A 19,203-nucleotide genomic window follows, 5' to 3' on the forward strand; every position below is an offset into this window, starting at 1 on the left:
ACGACTCCTTGCTGTTCCTTGAACACATTAAGCACACTCCTACTTTAGGACCTTTCTCGCTTGCAGCTCCCTCCATCTGGACTGCTCTTCTTTTAGATATCTACATGGCTTACTTCCTCACTTCTTTCGGGTTTTTGCTTGAATATCATCTTCTCATAAAGATATTCCCTTAACACCCTTCAACTTCTAGGTGAAGATGGAAGATTGAACACATGCATTTCATTCAGCACTCTCCTCCAACTCCACTAAGTGGCAGTTAATGAATGTATTTTAAACCCATAGACTCACAAAGACAAACATAATGAAAGAGGAGATACTAATGACAAAATTTTGAAAGCTGGAAAGGAGAGATAACAAAACACACCACCCCCACCCCCATCCATTCCTCTTATTTTTCTCAATAGCACTCAACCTAGGTAAATATAGATACAAATAAACACAAGATATCTATTTACTTTTAAATTTTTTGTGGTCTCCCGCTCCCCTGCCCCAAGAATGTAAGCTGCATGACAGCAGTCTTCATTTTGGTTCATTGTTGAATTCTCAGGCTTTGAAATCACATAGATATTCAATAAAAATTTTTGACTGAGTAACTGGGGTGGCCTGGACAAGGTGCAGAGTATGGAAGGTGTGGTGTTTGGAAATCAACAATTCTGATTTAGATGCTAATTCTGAGATACCTATTAGACATCAAGGTGAAGATGTCAAGTGAGAATCTGGATATCTGGAACAGAATGCAGAATGCAGACATCCAGGCTAAATGTATGTATTTTAGAGTCATCAACACTAGGGCTAGGTGAGATCACCTGGGGGAATACAGACACAAAAAGAAAAATGCCAAGCTCTGAGTCTGGAGGACTCCATCATTTAGAGGCCAGGAAACTGGTGATCTCCAAACCTTTAGGATCATATAGCATTATCTGTAAGAAGAAAAAATGATTTAAGTTGAGCAATGTGAAAGAAGGTATTTATTTATTTATAAATTATATGTACTCTTGTACAAATATATTATGTACATTATAAAATACAAAGACATATATATTTAAAAAGAATGAACTAAAGGACTTCCAGTTAAAAAGGAAGTATTACACACATGCATTTTTCAGGTCCCTTCTGAAGACCACTGTAGTGATAGTAAATGGATTTTTAAAAATAAAGTATAAACCCACAAGGACAAAGAGAACCAGAGTAAAACAATATCATCAGAATATAGGAAGCTGGAAGGAAGAAAGATGAATGGCAACTGACTTTGACTCAGGAAAGCTGAAACTGCAGTGGGGAAAAGCCAAGAAGCAGCCTGATTTACAACGCAGAATCCTGTCCCCACCCCCACCCCAAGGCTCAGGAATTGGTGTCTGGCACCGCTGGTAGAGAAGGTAAATGTCAGGCAATAACAGGCTTGGTTGAAAGTCTGTTTAAGAAGCAGCTACACCCCCAGACACCTCCACCACTCTGCACTGCAGGTGACTAACCCCCGACTACACAGCGACTGACTGGAGGTTTATTTTCTGGGGGGATTAAATAGAGTCTTGAGAGGAGAACAACAGACACATGGTATCACCAAAACTTATTCACACATTTCACGTGTATGTACATATGTAGAAAAACAATCCTTAGAGATGCAATAATAATATCTTGCTTTTATAATATTACATTTTGATATTTATATATCTTGAGTATCCAACATATTCTAGACTTCATTCACAGTGAAACTATCTTTGTTACTGGAAATCACTATGCTTTATTATTCTTTGCCTGCAATGTCCTTTTCCTCCTTATCTGTTCGAAGAGCTCCCATTTACCTTTCAAGAGCTATCTCAAATATGATCTCTTCTTTAAGGGCTTCTTTGACTCCCCTCAACTGTTATTGTTCCATTATGTATGCAAAATAGTATGTTGTTTGTACTTCTATCATGTCAGTCCCTGCATTGTTTTAAATTATAAGTCTGCTAACTCTCTTAGTCCAGGTACTATGTCTTGTTTATATATGTAGTCTGTTAACCTACTATAGTACTGGGTACACAATAGTTATTTAATAACTGTTCAAATGGATGTTTGGAAATGAGTTTGTGTTCATTATCTCATTTGACTTTCCCAGATTCAATCAGTCACTAGATCCTAGCACTCTAAATATTTATTATATCTATCACTTCTTGGATATAACATATCATGCCAGTATCTACTACCAAGAATCCATGTTCTTGCTGTATGTTGCTTGGACTATTAGCATCTTAACCCGACTTTAAAAGTTTAAAAGCTAACCACAAAAGAATCAAACTGATTCCAAGCCACAAAACCCAACAATACTTAAATGAATACAACGACATCCAGTGTTTAATAACAATGTAAAAATTAATAATGTTAGTATTCAATCAAATGTTTCCAAGCATGCAAAAAAGCAGAAAAATGCAACTTATACCCAGGAGGAAAAAATCAATCAATAGATACGGACCCGGAGATGAGATAATAGAATTGACTGACAAGGATGTTAAAATAGGTATTGTAAAAATATTTCATGTTCAAGAACGTAGAGGAAAACATGAACATGAGAATGAGAGAAATGGAAGGTATTAAAAAACAAGTGAAGTTTTTAGATGAAACAGACATGATCCGAAATGAAAAGTAACTGAATGAGATTAATAGCATATTACACACTGTAGAAAAAAGATTAGTGAACTTGAAGATGCAGCAATAGAAACTATCCAGAATTAAATAAAGAGAAATTATTTTATTTATTTAATTTATTTTTTAGAGGGGGGGCAGAGGGAGAGAAAGCCTCTTAAGCAGGCCCCACACCTGGTGCAGAGTCTGACTTGGGGCTTGATCTCATGACCCTGAGATCATGACCTGTGCTGAAATCAAGAGTCAGATGCTTAAATTGACTGAGATACCCAGGTGCCCCAAGAGAAATCATTTTTAAAATAAAAATAAGATTAATGAGCTATGGGACAATATCAAATAGTCTAATAATGTATGTTTTTTTGGAATACCAGAAGGGGAGGGTAAAACAGAAAAAAAATATTTTAGAAAATAATAGCCACACTTTCTCCAAAACTGGTGACAATTATATCCCCACAGATTCAGAAACCTTAATGAGCATAAATATGAAGAAAAGCACATCAAGACACATAATCAAATTACTAAAAATCAGTGATTAAAATGAAATCTGAAAAGCATCCAGAGATAAAGAACACATTATGTTCAGAAGAATACAGATAAAAGTGTAAGCAGATTTCTTATGAGAAAATATGGAGACCAGAAGATAATGGAGGAACTTCATTAAATAAATGAAACCAAAATAAAAAAAAAAATACCCAGAAAAAAATCTTCTAATAATGAAGAAAATTGCTTTTTTCTTCAGACATAGAAAGCTAGAAAGAATACTGTTTTTTGTCATAGCAATGAGAACAAATTTGTAACGATGAGTTACAAACTCATAAATTTTCTTGACTCCATCAGAGAACTAAGATTACCAGGCACCCACGAGCTCTGAAACAAAAAACAGACAGACCTTTCCAGAGAGAGAGAGAGAGAGAGAGAGAGAGAATGTGGGAATTGGCTCATCTGTGATATAATATGGGAAAAAGAGATGATACACACCATAAAAACATGTAAGAAGAATTGAGCTAAAAATTAAAGAGATTGGTAAAAAGGCTAAGTTTGGGCTAGCATGAGAGTATAGATACTTGAGAGCCACAAACACAAGACGAGTCTGCACCAAACTGCAAATCCTTTTCCATGGGTTTCCATTGGGAGCTCACAAAAAAAAAGAGGCAATGGGCAGGACAAGAAACCAGAAAAAGCTTCCTTCAGGGGTGCAGAATCACTGAAGGGGATTGAGTGGGAAAGGCATGAAATTTTCCTGGATCCTTTACCTCTGTGAAATAAGAACCTCAGGTCTCGGAGGTAGAAGCAGTAAACCTTGATACTCCTGAGACACATTTGCAGTACCACTGCGGCTAGTGGATGGGTAAAAGAAAAATACCCTCTCCTTATGATACAGAGGCAGGAAATAGTCCTAGACACAGATCCTTTATCAATCAATACCGTTAAAGTTCTCCTATTACTGGGGGGGGGGTGTTTTGCTGGGGGGGGGAGGGGAAATCTGGAAAGTCCTAAACAAGACCCACTAAGGATACAAGGCACAGTTTGGCTGTCATAGGGAGGAAGGATAGGATCATGAGAAAGTCCCATCACAAAGGTGGGGGCATACAGAGTATAACTAAGACTTAACTGGACCAGAACAACAAAGAAACTTCCTGCCCCCTCCCCAGATAGCAAGCATTGAATAACAATTAATAACAGGCTGTCACTGGGGAGGAGGCAAGATTGTGGAGAAAGATGTCCAATGTGTCATAATTGCACAGGGAAGGCTGAAAGCTGAGGGCATATCACGATCATTGAAAAGAAAAAAAAGAAAACATTCAGCTCAGAGTCCCCAACCCGAACCACAAAGTAAGCCTAGAGGACACTGACACTGGTAGAGAACCGTAATCACAGAGACAACAAAACTAAAAGCAGTTCAACTTCTGACTAGGTTGAATCAACACCCAAAACTCATGGTCTAGTAGAAGAGGTGTGCCTATCTCCAAATATAAATGGTATCTACTTCAATTTCTACTGTTCAACGTATAATGTCTAGTATTCAGTAAAAATTATCTGACACATAAAACCTAAGAAAAGGCAACCCATTGTTAAAGCAATTAACAGAATCAGAACCAGAGATGACCAGAGGTTGGAAATCATGTAGTGAATTTAAAATAACTATTATTAAAATGTTAAAGGTTCTACTTGAAAGGGTAGGCAAATACATGAGCACATAAGAAATTTTAGCAGAGAGGTGAAAACTACAAGAAAGAGTCTAATAAAATGCTAGAAATAAAAAAAAACTCTGAAGCAACAGAAATAGATGCCTTCAATGTGCTCCTCAATTGACTTGATACAAAAAATAATTGGTGAACTTGAAAATAACTGATTAAAAATTATGCACACTAAAACACAAAGAAAAAACAGAGTGGGAAAAGCATAACAGAGCATCCAAGAACTGTGGGGCAATATAAAAATGGTTTAACATACATGTAGGAGGAGAGAGGGGTGATGGGACAACATATGGGGCACCAGGGTGGTTTAGCTAGTTAAACATCGCCTTCAGCTCTGGTCATAATCCCAGGGTCCTGGGGTCTAGCCCCACCTCTGGCTACCTGCTCAGCAAGGAAGCCTACTTCTCCCACTCCCTCTGTCACTACCTCTGCTGGAGCTCTCTCTTTCTCTCTCTCTCAAATAAATAAGTAAAATCTTTTTATTTATTTTTTTTAAAGATTTTATTTATTTATTCATTCGACAGAGATAGAGACAGCCAGTGAGAGAGGGAACACAGCAGGGGGAGTGGGAGAGGAAGAAGCAGGCTCATAGCAGAGGAGCCTGATGTGGGGCTTGATCCCACAACACCGGGATCACACCCTGAGCCGAAGGCAGACGCTTAACCGCTGTGCCACCCAGGCGCCCCTAAATAAAACCTTTTTAAAAAGTGGGACAAAATATGATTTGGAGAAAATAATGGCCAAAATTAGTTAAAGAAGACAAACATAAAGAAGATAAAACAAAACAAAACAATACAAAAAAACCTCAGCGTATACAAAAAAATCCCCAACATATACAAAAAACTGAACCCCTACATATATCATGTTCAAAGTGTGTAAAACTAAAAACAAAGAAACAACTTTGAGGGTATCAAGAGAAACCCCCCCCACACACACACGAAGGAATAGAGCTGATAATTAAAGCAGATTTTACATCAGAAACTATGCAAGCCAGAACAATGAAGTGACATTTATAAAGTATTGAAGAAAAGAACTGTCAACCTGGGATATTTTACCCAGAAAACATATCTTTCAAATATAGAAGCAAAGGGTCCTGGGATCGAGCCCCACATCAGGCTCCCTGCTCAGTGGGGAGCCTGCTTCTCCCTCTCCCACTCCCCCTGCTTATGCTCCTCTCTCTCTCTCTCAAAATAAATAAATAAAATCTTTAAAAAATATAAAAGCAAAATAAAGAATTTTTTCATAAAAATGAAAGTTGAATGAAATTATTACCAACGGACTTGTGATAAAAGAAATGTTAAAGGAAATTCTTCATGCAGAAGGAAAATATCATGCAGAAACCTAGAGCTATGTAAAGAAATGAGGAGTTCCAGCAATAGTTAAAATGAAGGTTAATATGAAAGGCATTACCCATTTTAAATTGCTTTAAGAAACAATAGACTTTTAAAGCAAAAAATAGAAGCAATGTATTGTGAGTTTATAGTATATATAAAGGTGTAATGTATGACAAAAATAACATAAAGGAAGGGAGGAAGTTATTGGAAGTATGTTGGTATAAGATTCTTATATGAAAAGAAGTAAAATATGATTTAAAGGTAGCCTGTCGTAAATCAAAAACATACATTGTAAACCCTAGGTAAAACACTAAAATATTTAAAAATTATAAGTAACAAGCCAGCAATGGAGAAAAATGAAGCAGTAAATTAATTCAAAAGCAAGCAGAAGGGGCGCCTGGGTGGCACAGCGGTTAAGCGTCTACCTTTGGCTCAGGACGTGATCCCGGCGTTATGGGATCGAGCCCCACATCAGGCTCCTCTGCTATGAGCCTGCTTCTTCCTCTCCCACTCCCCCTGCTTGTGTTCCCTCTCTCGCTGGCTGTCTCTATCTCTGTCGAATAAATAAATAAAATCTTAAAAAAAAAAGCAAGCAGAAAAAGAGAAGAAAAAGGGGGAAAAGTAACAGAACACAATCAGTAGGATGGTAGAATTTAATTAAATCATATTAGCAATTACGTTGAATGAAAATGGTGTAAGCCAGTTTTTCCCAATAGAAATAATGGGAGCAAGGTATGTAATTTAAAGTTTTCTGGTAGCCAGTTTAAAAAAATAAAAAGAAACAGATGAAGTTAATTTTAGTAATATATATAACAGAATCTATGCAAAATATTAGTATTTTGACATAGACAACATAAAAATTATTAATGAGATATTTTATATTCTGTTTAGTAAAATGCCATGGGTATTTTACACTTATAATACATCTTAATTCAGACCAGCCATATTTCAAGTTCTCCAAAGGCATATGTGGCTAGTAGCTATCTTACTGGAAAATGCAGATCTAACTAATCACACAAGTTGAAAGACAGAGATTGTCTGATTAGATTAAAAAGCAAGACCTGACTAAATGCTATTTACAGGAAACCCACTTTAAATATAAAGGCCTAGGTACATTAAAAGTAGAAGGATAAAAAAAAAATCAAAAGAACGGAAGAACATTTACTATGAAAAAATTAATCAAAAGAAAGCTGAATTCACCATATTAATAACAAACAATTCATAATAAGAAAAAGAGACATTACATAATGATAAGGAGCCAGTTAACTACAAAGACAACATAATGTGTATGCATCTAATAATAGCTTCAAAATGCATAAAGCAAAATGTAGTAGAACTGGAAGGAGATATAAAACAAAAGTAAGGGGTGGCTCAGTCAGTTGAGTGTCTGACTCTTGATTTCCGCTCAGGTCATGATCTCAGGGTCCTGGGATTGAGCCCCACATTGGGCTCCACACTTAGTGGGAGTCTGCTTGAGATTCTCTTTCCCACACCCTCTCCCACTCCCCTTGCTCATGCACTCTCTCTCTCTCTCTCAAATAAATAAATCTTAAAAAAAAAAGAAATAGACAAAAGTATAACTATATTTAGATATTTCAAAACTCTTTTCTCAGTGATTAATAGAAAAATTAGAGAGTGAATCATTGAGTATATAGAAGACCTGGATAACACTAGTAACCAACTTGTTTTAATTGACATTTACAGAGTAGTCCACCTAAAAAGAGCAGAACATGTATTCTTTTCAAGCACACATAGAACATCCACCAAGATAGAGCATTTTTTAGGTTACCAGAAAAACCTCAGTAAATTTAAAAGAATTGAAATAATACAAAATATGGTCTCTAACCACAATGGAATTAAGCTTAAAACTAATAACAGAAAGATATCTGGAATACTCTCAAATACTGGAAGTTATGTAACATATTTATAAATATCAAAGGGAAAGTCATAAACAAAATCAGTAAATATTTTGAACTGAATGAAAGTGATCACACAGCATATCAAGATTTGTGGGACACAACAAAAGTAGCATTTATAAAACTGATAAATTTATAGCATTACATGTTAATATCAGAAATGAGGAAAGTTCTTAAATCAAAGATCTAAGCTTTTACCTTAAGAAACTAGCAAACAAAGAGCAAAGGAAATAGAAGAAACTAAACAATAAAGTTAATAGCATAAATTAATAAAATAGAAAACAGAAAAATAATTTTAAAAGTCAAACCAAAAACTGATTTTTGAAAAAGGAATAAAATTGATTAACCTCTAGCCAGGCTGATCAAGAAGAGAAGAGAAAAGACCAACTTACAGTATCAGAACTATGAAAATCGACATCATAACAAATTCTACCTATATTAAAAGTAGACTAAATATTTATGAACAATTTTAACTTAGATGAAATGGACAAATTTCTTGAAAGACACAAAATATCAAAGTTTACTCAAGAAGAAATAAATAACTGGAATAGCCATGTTTATCAAAGAAAATGAATTTATAGTTAAATATCTGTACATAAAGAGGACTCCAGGCCCCAGTGACTTCACTGGCATATTATATCAAGTATTTTAAAGTGAGATAATACAAACTCTTCCAAAAAAAAAAAGAGAGGCGGGAATGCTTCCCAACTCATATTATAAAGCTGGCATTACCCTAGAACAAAATGTGACAAAGACATAACAAGAGGGAAAAATACAGACCAATATCTCTCAAGAACATAGGTGCAAAAATCCTCATCATAATATTAGCAAATCAAATACAGGAAAAAAAAGAAAGACAATGCGTAAGGACCAAGTATAGTTTTTCTTGGGAATTCAAGGATGGTTCAACAATGGAAAATCAATCAATGTAATTCACCATATTAAGAAACAAAAAAGAAAAATGATATGACCTTCTTAATATATGAAGACAAAAGCATTTGACAAAATTAAATAGCCAGTCATTATGAAAATTTCCAGAAAATTAGGAATTACAGGAAATTTCCTCAATCTGATAATGAGTGACTACAAACAAAACAAAACAAAACAAGCCTGTGGCTACATAATACTTCATGGTGGAAGACTACGTGCTTTTCCCCTTGTTCCCATTTGGGAATCCACTTTTACAACTTTTATTAAACATCCATATGACTCGGTAGTTTCATTTCTAGAGATCTACCCAAGAGAAATGAACACATATCTTCATAAAGACTTGTACAGGAGTATTTATAGAAACTTTATTCATAAAAGCCTCAAGTTGGAAATAATCAAAATATCATCAACTTGTGAATGAATAAGCAGATAGTGGTATATCCATATTATGGACTACTACTAACTGTAAAGAGGTACAAATTTCTAATACACACAACAATGTTGATGATTCTAAAAGGCATTATGGCCGGTAAGACAAGTTACAAAAAAACCCTACATATTATATTATTCCATCACATGAAATTCAAAGTGATCAACATTTTCCAGAGGGTGAGGATCAGGAATTAACTGCAAAGAGAGCATGCAGTGACTTTTCATGGTGATGGAAATCATGGAAACCATATCATGATTGTGTTGTGTTTATACTACTGTATCCAATTGTCCAAACTCGTTGAAGTACACATTTAAACTTGGTTAATCTTATTTATATAAACTGTACTTCAATAAAACTAACAAAAATTTTTAGTAGGAAAAAAAGGAGTGGGGAAAAATAGACCATTCAGTGACTCTCCTTTGTTCATAGTAAAGTTTGTTGAGTAAATCACAATAGCCACAGGAATAGGGGTAAGAGAAAGGTTGCCTCAAGGCGTGGATGTGGAACAAAGAGGAAACAAGGAGTTTCTGAAATGTACATAGAGAACTGGCAAAAGGAATAAGCTACTTTTGGCAATAGAGAAGGAGTGACTGAGGAACTGTTAAGGGAGAGCCATTTTGACTATGGAACAGTTAAAAGAGAGCCAAAATTTACATTATTTACATATATTGAGCTGAGAACTTGCCTACATTCTCCATCTAACTCACCTTCTCTTTCTCTTACTCTCTGTATTCACTCTTACTTTTCTGTCAACTCGTTTGCATTTTCCTTAGTGCACTTCTCATAGTTCCATGCTTGACACTACCCTTTATTCACTTTACACCTTTTGCCTCTTTAGGTCAATCATCCACTTGTATGTTTCAATTATTATACCAATGATGGCAAGCTGGGAAAAGCCACAGAAATTCTTTCTTCCCTCCTTATTGTCAAGTGTTCTTAGGAAATAAGACTAGCTATCTAAATTGGGTTTGGGAATAGAAAAAGGAAAAAGAGGCATTTATGGAAGAAGGCAAGAATGGGCAAACACGAGGGAGATGAACGTTTGTTGGTATTTCAAAATTATTATCCTTTCAGACTGAGTAGTATCCTCTCTTAGCATCCTGTGTTTGTTCTCTGAAGAACATGACACACTTGAAATAATTTGTTTAGTATCTGTCTTCTGGTCTAGCCTGTAATCTCTCTGAGGGTCTGTTTTACTCACTTCTACACCCCCCAAAAGCAAGCAGGGTACCTGGCGCTTAGTAATCACCCAATAACTGTTTGTTGCCTAACTAACTACTCTACCTCTCAGACTCGTTGGCTCATCCAAGCTGAGCTTGTGCTCTGTATTGTTTCATGCCCCTGTGCATTTATTTTAATGATTCTTCTTCATGCATTGTCCAATCTTCCCAATTTTTTCCTAACCACCCTCCAAGCCAAATCCACCAGAAAAATTCTTACTTTTACTTCCAAACCTAGCTTAAACATCATCTCTGGAAAACCTCCCTGACTTCCCTTAACTGGAGGTTTGTGCAACCCCATAACCTTGTACAACCTTCCCTTATAGCCTTGTAGCTAGCTCTGTATTGAAATTATGTGTTCATGTCTGTTTTCCCTTCTTAGCTGGTTCTGACCCTTCGCTGCCTGCCATTATAGTTGTCACATAGTGGACTCTTAATACATATTTGTTAAACGAATGCTATCTCCCATCGGTTATGTGATACATACAGAGAAGTATTATGCCTAGACAATTATTAGGTTTGTGAAGAGAATGAGCCCTAAATTCCTCACATGAAAACTAGTTAAAAGCAGAGTGAATCAACTTCTACAAAAGCAGATGTCAAACTTCAAATACTTCAAGAGAGCTGTTTTTGGAATTTCTAACCACTGCTATAATGACATTTAAATAAGTAGTAAAGCAACCCAATTTTGTCAAGTTCTCCAAAGGGAAAAATCGTAAATTCATGCCTACAATGCCTTTAAAATCAAAGGGGAGCTGCATTGGCTTGGAAATAACTAAATGCAACGTTATGAAGAGGTTTATGTAAAAGAAGTTTTCATATGGCCTAATTCAACGTTGTGTAAGGCAAGTGCCTTAGTTAACTGTTTTTTGTTTGTTTGCTTGCTTGCTTGTTTTTGTTTTGTTTTTTTTTTACCTACTTACTTCCAGGAATTAGAATTAAAATGTCCTTACTGGGAAATTTCTGACCAGGACAAACAAAAGAACTTTGTTGGCACGTAGGACAAATAATGCGTGAGTGTGTGTCGTTTTTAAGTGTGTTAGTTCTGTAAAATAATGGTCTAGTTGAAATGAAAGGACTTTAAGATAAGTACGAAGAGGCCTCAACTTCTATAACTTTTACCAACATGCTAGAGAAAGGGATGTGTCGTCCAGAATTGGGTCTGAAGTTAACATATTCAATTCTCCCCAGTGACACCAAGATTTTAAAGCAGGTGATCTTACTGATGGAAATGAATACAGTTCTGATTGTTTAAAATAACAACAACAGCCATGTACAATTTAGAAGCAAAAACCTCACCCCCTTCTTCCTGATTATATATACGACACCCTGTTACAAATACCTAAAAATCATTTTAGGTTGAGATGATAAGTATGAGAGAAACCATAGATAAATGTGTGAACTGTCTATGATTTGCTAGTCTCAGGATTCTTGGTGGGAGTGGGACAGGAAAGAACTAGAAGGAGATCTGAGTTCTAGGTCCCAGTCAACTATATTACTTGAGTCGCTTAAGGAAAATTTCAATTCCCTCCTCACATAAAATAAGCCCTGCCTGCGGGAAGCTCCATGCCCAGAGCCAAGGCCAACTGTATACTTTGTACATTCTGAAGGAGTGGAATTGTGGTCACAAAGGATCTTCCTTTTTCCTTTCATTTCATTGAACTCAGTGAAAAGAATTCTCCTGGAAGCATACAACCTACTGAGATAGATTATTTCACTTCTACTGAGAGATCTTACCGCAAATTCCATTCCACTCTGGTCAAGCCTCTCCTAAAATATACACCTAGAATTAATGTTAAACTGTCATATGCTTGTGAAAATGTTACACTGCAATTATTTCCTTCATAAATTAGTCATTTATTCAATAATCATTCTTCAACAAAATTTACTGAACACATACTAAGGGCCAGATATTTCCCTGCTTATTGTCATCGCCCTCCTGGGATATATGATCTGGTGGGAGAAGCATACCATGATAAATGAACAAGAGTGAACCCCAGTGTAAACTATGGACTTTGAGTGATGATGTGTCAATGTAGGCTCATCAATTGTAAAAATGTACCACTGTGGTGGAGAATGTTGGTAATGGGAGAGGCTGTGCATGTGTGGGGGCAGACGGCATATGGGAAATTCTATACCTGCCTCCCAATTTTTCTGTGAACTTAAAACTGCTCTAAAAAATAAAGCTTTTAAAAAATACATGTATAATAGAAGAAACATATATAAAAAATGAACAAGTAAATGATATGATTACAAATCACAGTAAGTACAATGAAGGAAATAATAAGGAATAAAAGAAAGCAGGTGAAGTGACTTATTTTACCTGTGGGTTTCAGGGTAAGTCTCTCCAGGAGGTGATATGTAAGTTGAAATCTGAAGAATGAGAGGGAGCTGGCTATGGTGTGTGTGTGTGTGTGTGTGTGTGTGTGTGTGTGTGTGAATGTTCCAGATGGAGGAGAGACATGTGTAAAACTCTGAGATGGGAAGAAGCAAGGCAAATGTGAGAGGCTGAAAGAAGGCCAGTGAGTGATACCAGCAAGAGCTGAAATTTAAGAGGAAGAAGCATGATCGTGCAGGACTGTATAAAACAAAGTAATCAGTCTGAATTTTATTCTACAGACACGGGAAATACTGAAGGGTTTTTCAGCAGGTACGTAATATGATTCTCTGTATCCTGAAAAGATTAGAGAACTCAAGAGTGGAAGGAGCCAGGTGAGGTCTGTCTTCTTGCCTGCAACTAGTTGTTAATAGTGAGGAGAACAGGTGCTGTCCTTCAGGGCCTAGCCCTGGGCACAGAGAAGGCATCCGATGCATGCTTATTAAATGATGAATGTAATATTTACATTCTATGATCTGGTGTACTTTGTTACAATAACATTTATAATAGTAATGAAACAAAAGGTGAGTGTTTTAAAAGACCTTTCCTTATGAGACCAACAACACCTGTTTAATTTTTGCAGCTAAAATTGGGTATCAAACAAAACCACATTCAGCCAGGCAAGGAAGATGAAGAGCTGAAGGAAGAGAGATGACAATTTTTTTCCCTCTTGCCCATGATCCTATTTCCTCCAACTCATTTCTCTGTGAATGTCTTTGGCTAATTTAAGGAACCTATTCTTGACTACAGGAACCATATGTTGTTTCTAAATGTTATGCCCTTAGAAACAGCTTAAGTTTTTTTGGGGGGGTTACTCATACTTGATCTTTATAAAAAGCATCATCATCATAATAAATAATCTCAGTAGCAGTATGATCTTTTGAATGTTTGATGGAGATAGTAAAATATCTCGCTTTTGCTTATTCATTAAAGCCATGAAATTCTGCTATTAGCTCTGCATGTGCAATAGGACCTAGATTTTTCACTCCATGATCATATAATTCTGAATAATACGTCATTTGATTCAGCAAGTATCTGATTTACATGTGTAGGTCCACAACACTGGAAAGATCAGGAATATATCTCATGTTGTATTTCACATTTCTCTTTTGGGTATATTCACCTAGTCTAAATTATAAAAACAGAGCCGAAATTGATTCTTGATATGTACAACCAAATCTTTTGCTTATTTTTTCTATTTAATTTGCTTTAATAAAAAAAAAGTCCTTATTAGATGAAACGGCTCTATGGCCAAAATTATGCACCGATCAAAGATGTAGGCCCTTGGGCTCTCTGATTTTGTCCAGTTCGATGATGGCTAAGAGCGAAAGGGGAGCCAACTATGGTATCCTTGGGTGCCATGCTCAGCCTCCACAAATCCCTACTCCTTCAAACACGTGCTGAAGCCCCCCAGAGTGGCCAACATGTTTTCAGAATAAGCATCTTGAGCACAAGTCTTTGAGAATCAGTATCCGTCTGGTGTGGCCTTTGCTTAGAAAGGTGGATCCTATAATGCAAAATTCTTCAAGAAATTAGGGATATGAAAACTATTGTTTTTAAGAATAACTTACAACTAGTTAGGAGTTTTATATTTTTCAATCTGTGAGCAGCATTATTACCTCTAGTAATTACAATCCAAGATTGATGTATAGCTTTTTCATGATGATGATGATAACAATAATAATATTAATAATTTATAACGTTTTGAATGATTACTATTTGCAAGCTCTGACACTTCCTTTGTATCATCTCATTTATTCTTCACAACAACCCTATAAGCCAGATATTACCCTCTCCCCTTTATGGGTGAGGAAATGGAGGCTTCGTGCTTTTAACCACTCTCTCTTAACGTTTCTTACAAAAGTAGTTCTTTCTGAGAAAGGAAATTTGTTAGAATATACTGTTCTCCCTAGTCCTGAAGAGGCAGTCCAATGACTTTGTTATCTTTACGCTCACTTCAAAGCTTTCGTCTCTGGACAACTTGAAATTGTGTGCCAGGATCTGTGTTCGATTAGTAACAATGTATCTCTATTTTTCTTAACGGTTAAAGAAATTGAAGCTCAGAGGAAATGTATAACTTGCCCAGAGTGCGAATTACAATTTTGCAGCAAGAGCCAGGTTTAACTTGTGATTCTACTATTCACTAGCATTCCTACATTTGCCAAACTTTTAAACCTCTCCTAGCCTCTGTTTGTCTTAAACCATGCTGATAGGAATGCCTATAGAATAGGTTCCTAATTGTCAGGATCCTATTGTGAATATTAAAACAAGAGCCTGGGGGCGCCTGGGTGGCTCAGTCATTAAGTGTCTGCCTTCGGCTCAGGGCGTGATCCCAGAGTTCGGATTGAGCCCCGCATCGGGCTCCCTGCTCCGCTCCCAGCCTGCTTCTTCCTCTCCCACTCCCCCTGCTTGTGTTCCCTCTCTCACTGGCTGCCTCTCTCTGTGTCAAATGAATAAATCAAATCTTAAAAAAAATAAACCGAGAGCCTGCCACAGAGTAGCTCCCCAATGAAGGTAGATTATCACTGTGACTTCCGTTTGTGAGCCTCAAACAAGAGAAGAGATGGTGCCCATTTCTCTCCAGGCATTCACAGACTTTACCCGGGGCGTGCTTTTCTTGCTGTCTAAGGAGGGAAAGTTCCATGGAAGAATTGTTGACCTCAGTTTCCTCCTGGAAACAAATCTGAAATTTAATCTTGCCTTGGTGACAGTAGCTGCAAGCTATGACCATTAGTTGTGTAGATTTATATGTTCTTTTCTTAATGCACCATAATTATATATTTTTACATTGGCAGGGTAATGGGTTTGTTTAGGAATTAATGACATTAATAACATATAATAATATCGTTATGAATAAATTAGTATGAATAAAGTAAAAGGGGGCATGCATAGACCAATGATGAGACTATCACATGAAGCAAGGATTATTATTTAACCTGATTCTATGCAGCTAGAGTTCATCAAAAATAAAACAAAACAAGAAACTTCACCCTTTTTCAAAAACTCTCAATGGCTCTCATTGCATTAGGCCTCTCATGGGCTTTAAGCTGTGATGTCTAGACGTTCCCTATTTCTTCATTTCTTTAACATAATGGAAGGAAGGGAAGGAAGAAAGGTGGAAGAAAAGAAGAAAAGAACAAGAAAAAAGGAAAAGGCCACAGGACTGATTGATTCTTAAGGTCAGTGAAGCTCATCTGAGATCAATAAGTCATTCTTTTTTTTCCTTCATAATCTATCATAAGATAAACAAAATAAAAAAAAAGTTGACTTGAGTACTTTCTATTTGTTCCCATTTAGTAGGAGATGAATAAATCAGTTAAGATGGAATAGAGCATACAGATGATTAATGAGTAATTTGGTTACTATCTTCCTGAGGGGATACATATATAGAATACACATATATATTATATATATAATTTGTATATAAATAAATAAATTTTAAAAAGGAATATATAGAGAGGAATATATACGTATATTCCTCTTGCAGGATGAAATTTGAAACAACATATAGAGGAAATAGGCTTCTATGAATTTTAAAGAAGTCCTCAGTGTTAGAAAAAATTCTCAGTTGCATGCTTTTACCTTTGGATTTTGAAATGTTAAGACCTTTGCTCTTTTTCTTGGAGAGAAAGAAAATGTTTGTAAGAGTTGAAATGCCAGAAGTCATTCTTCATGCCTTTCAGGCCTGGGATCAAAAACCCCAGGATGGGCAGATTAAGAACAAACAAAAGCTGAAGCAGATGTCCAGCAGAATTCTGAACAGGCCCTCTTGCTCTTTGACCATTCCTTCTGGCATTAATTCATTTCTAGCTAACTACTCTGGCCTCTCCTTGATTCTCTCTTGGTACATGCTTTTGCTCACCACCTTGGTTACCTAGACTCCCCTTGCTTGCTCTTTTTTTCTCTCTCTCTCTCTTTTCAATAACTCTGTTGGGGCCCAACCTGCCTTTGATCCTTGGTTCCAGCTTCTGGATTTGCCCTGTACCTGTGTTCAACCGAGCTCACCTTGACTCCTTTTGGTTTCTGATTCCCATTTCAGGGAAAACCTTTGCTGAAGGTTTGCATGCATAGTTATGCCTCCTGATTGCCTCCTGCCTGGGTCCTCCTCAGCTACACCTAGCCAGTCTTAGAGTGTGGACCAACCAATATATACGTATATCTCAAGACACCTAACTATCCATCTATCTATCTATCTATCTATCTACCTATCTATGTCAAGCTTAATAATCAATATCAATAGTCTCCATTTTGGGGACTGGTGATGAACTTAATATGTGAAAGAATCCTAGTTTTTAAAAAGCATTTTCTAACAAAAGCAAGGCCCACACTGGCTGACTTCTATGTGGTGTATGGATTACGATAAACGAATGAATAGAACAGTCGTATGTGGCCCGGACCCTCTTGTTTATGTGCTCCGATTGTACAACAACAACAAAAGATTCAGAGGATGATAATTTTTGTCCTACACTTCAAGCCGACTGCTTGAATGTGATAATCAACTGAATAAGCATTATGGAAATACTCAAAATTAATGGTTGAAATTATATCCTAATATTTTAGTTTTATTTGTAGCCCAAGCCTTATCATCTATTTCAAATTTAAATTTAAAGAGCTCTGACTAATAATTACAGCTTCCCCAGCATATTTAAGAAGACCTTTCCTTAAACATTTGGTTAGCTTTGTTATTATTATTTTCAATTAGTCAATTCTGTTCCAGCACTAATATTTTCATTTCATGTTCATTTATAACATCTATACCTCATATATAAGCAAAATTCACTTCTAGATTACTGCTGTTATAAACATTGTCACCAGTCATGGGAAACATGCCAGGGTACCCCAGCCTTTATCACAAGGCATTGTATCATAAATATTGAGATACACTTTAAACTCCTTTAAATGGATAGTTGGCTTAGTATGTATTTTGTGTCATGTTATGTTTATTTAATGTTGCATAAATAATATATTATAATGCTATTAGTAATTCTTTTTTAAAAAAATATTTTACTTAAAGAGTAAGCAAGAGAGACAGAGCACAAGCAGAGGAAGTGGCAGGAAAGGGAGAAGTGGGCTCCTTGTTCAGTGAGGAGTCCTAGGCAGGACTGGATCCCAGGACCCTGGGATCATGACCTGAGCCGAAGGCAGACACTTAACCGACTGAACCACCCAGGCATCCTGCTATTATTAGTAATTCTTTATTTCATGCTACTTGTGCTACCAACCAATTTTTAAATAAATAATTATTTGTTTTCTTTTTAAAAAATTAAAACAGAACCCTAACATAAATAATACCTCAAAAATTGCAACATACACCCTCCATTCTCAATTTTCAGAAATTTTACTACTCATGGATTTATTTAGCCATTTATTCACTAAACATTTACTGAAAGTCTTCCGTGTGCCCGGCACATATTACTAATATGTGTAAGTACATATACTTACTAATGTAAGGTGCTGAGTATATGGATCAATAAAATATGATGATTCCCTCAATGATCTCATTGTCTAGATGAAAAGTCAAGAAATCATACAAATAATTATAATACACTACAAGTTAGAGTTATTTATAAATTGCAGACACAAAAGGCTCTTTTTCTCTATAAGATTCAGCAAAATGAGGGATGAATGATGCAAAGATGGAAGAAACAATTCTACATGGCCCTCAAATCTGTTTCGTATTTGCAGTTTTCAAGGAAAACTCCATTTCCAGCTCCCTTGCTGTTAGGCAAGGTCATATGAGTAGTTTAGGTGAATAAATTCTGAGCAAAATTCAATGTGTTACTTGTGAGCTGAGGCAGTGAAAAGCCCCTGTGTTATTTTCCAGTGTCTCTCACTGCCATGGGAACCAATGGGGCCTCATGTTGGTGTGGGGAACCACATGATCATAGCTGCCTAAATTCATGAGTCACCACATCAAAGAATTGCCCTGGAGAGTTGCTTAGCTCCGCAATAGTTTTGGTGGAAGGAATAAACAAAAACATTTTTTTAATTACACCATTTGATTTGGGGATTTTTGTTTTTGCAGTATAGTATAGACGATTCTGACCAAAACACAAATCTGAAAGTCAATGCTAATGGGCATACAATTCAAAGGAGGCAGAAGAGGATGGATTCAAGATCATAAATTAAGAGGTTTGGAGAGAAATGGGACCACTTCTTCCTCTGACACATGT

This window comes from Ursus maritimus, unplaced genomic scaffold, assembly GCF_017311325.1.
Source record: "Ursus maritimus isolate PB19 unplaced genomic scaffold, ASM1731132v1 scaffold_29, whole genome shotgun sequence".
NCBI classification, from domain to species: Eukaryota; Metazoa; Chordata; class Mammalia; order Carnivora; family Ursidae; genus Ursus; species Ursus maritimus.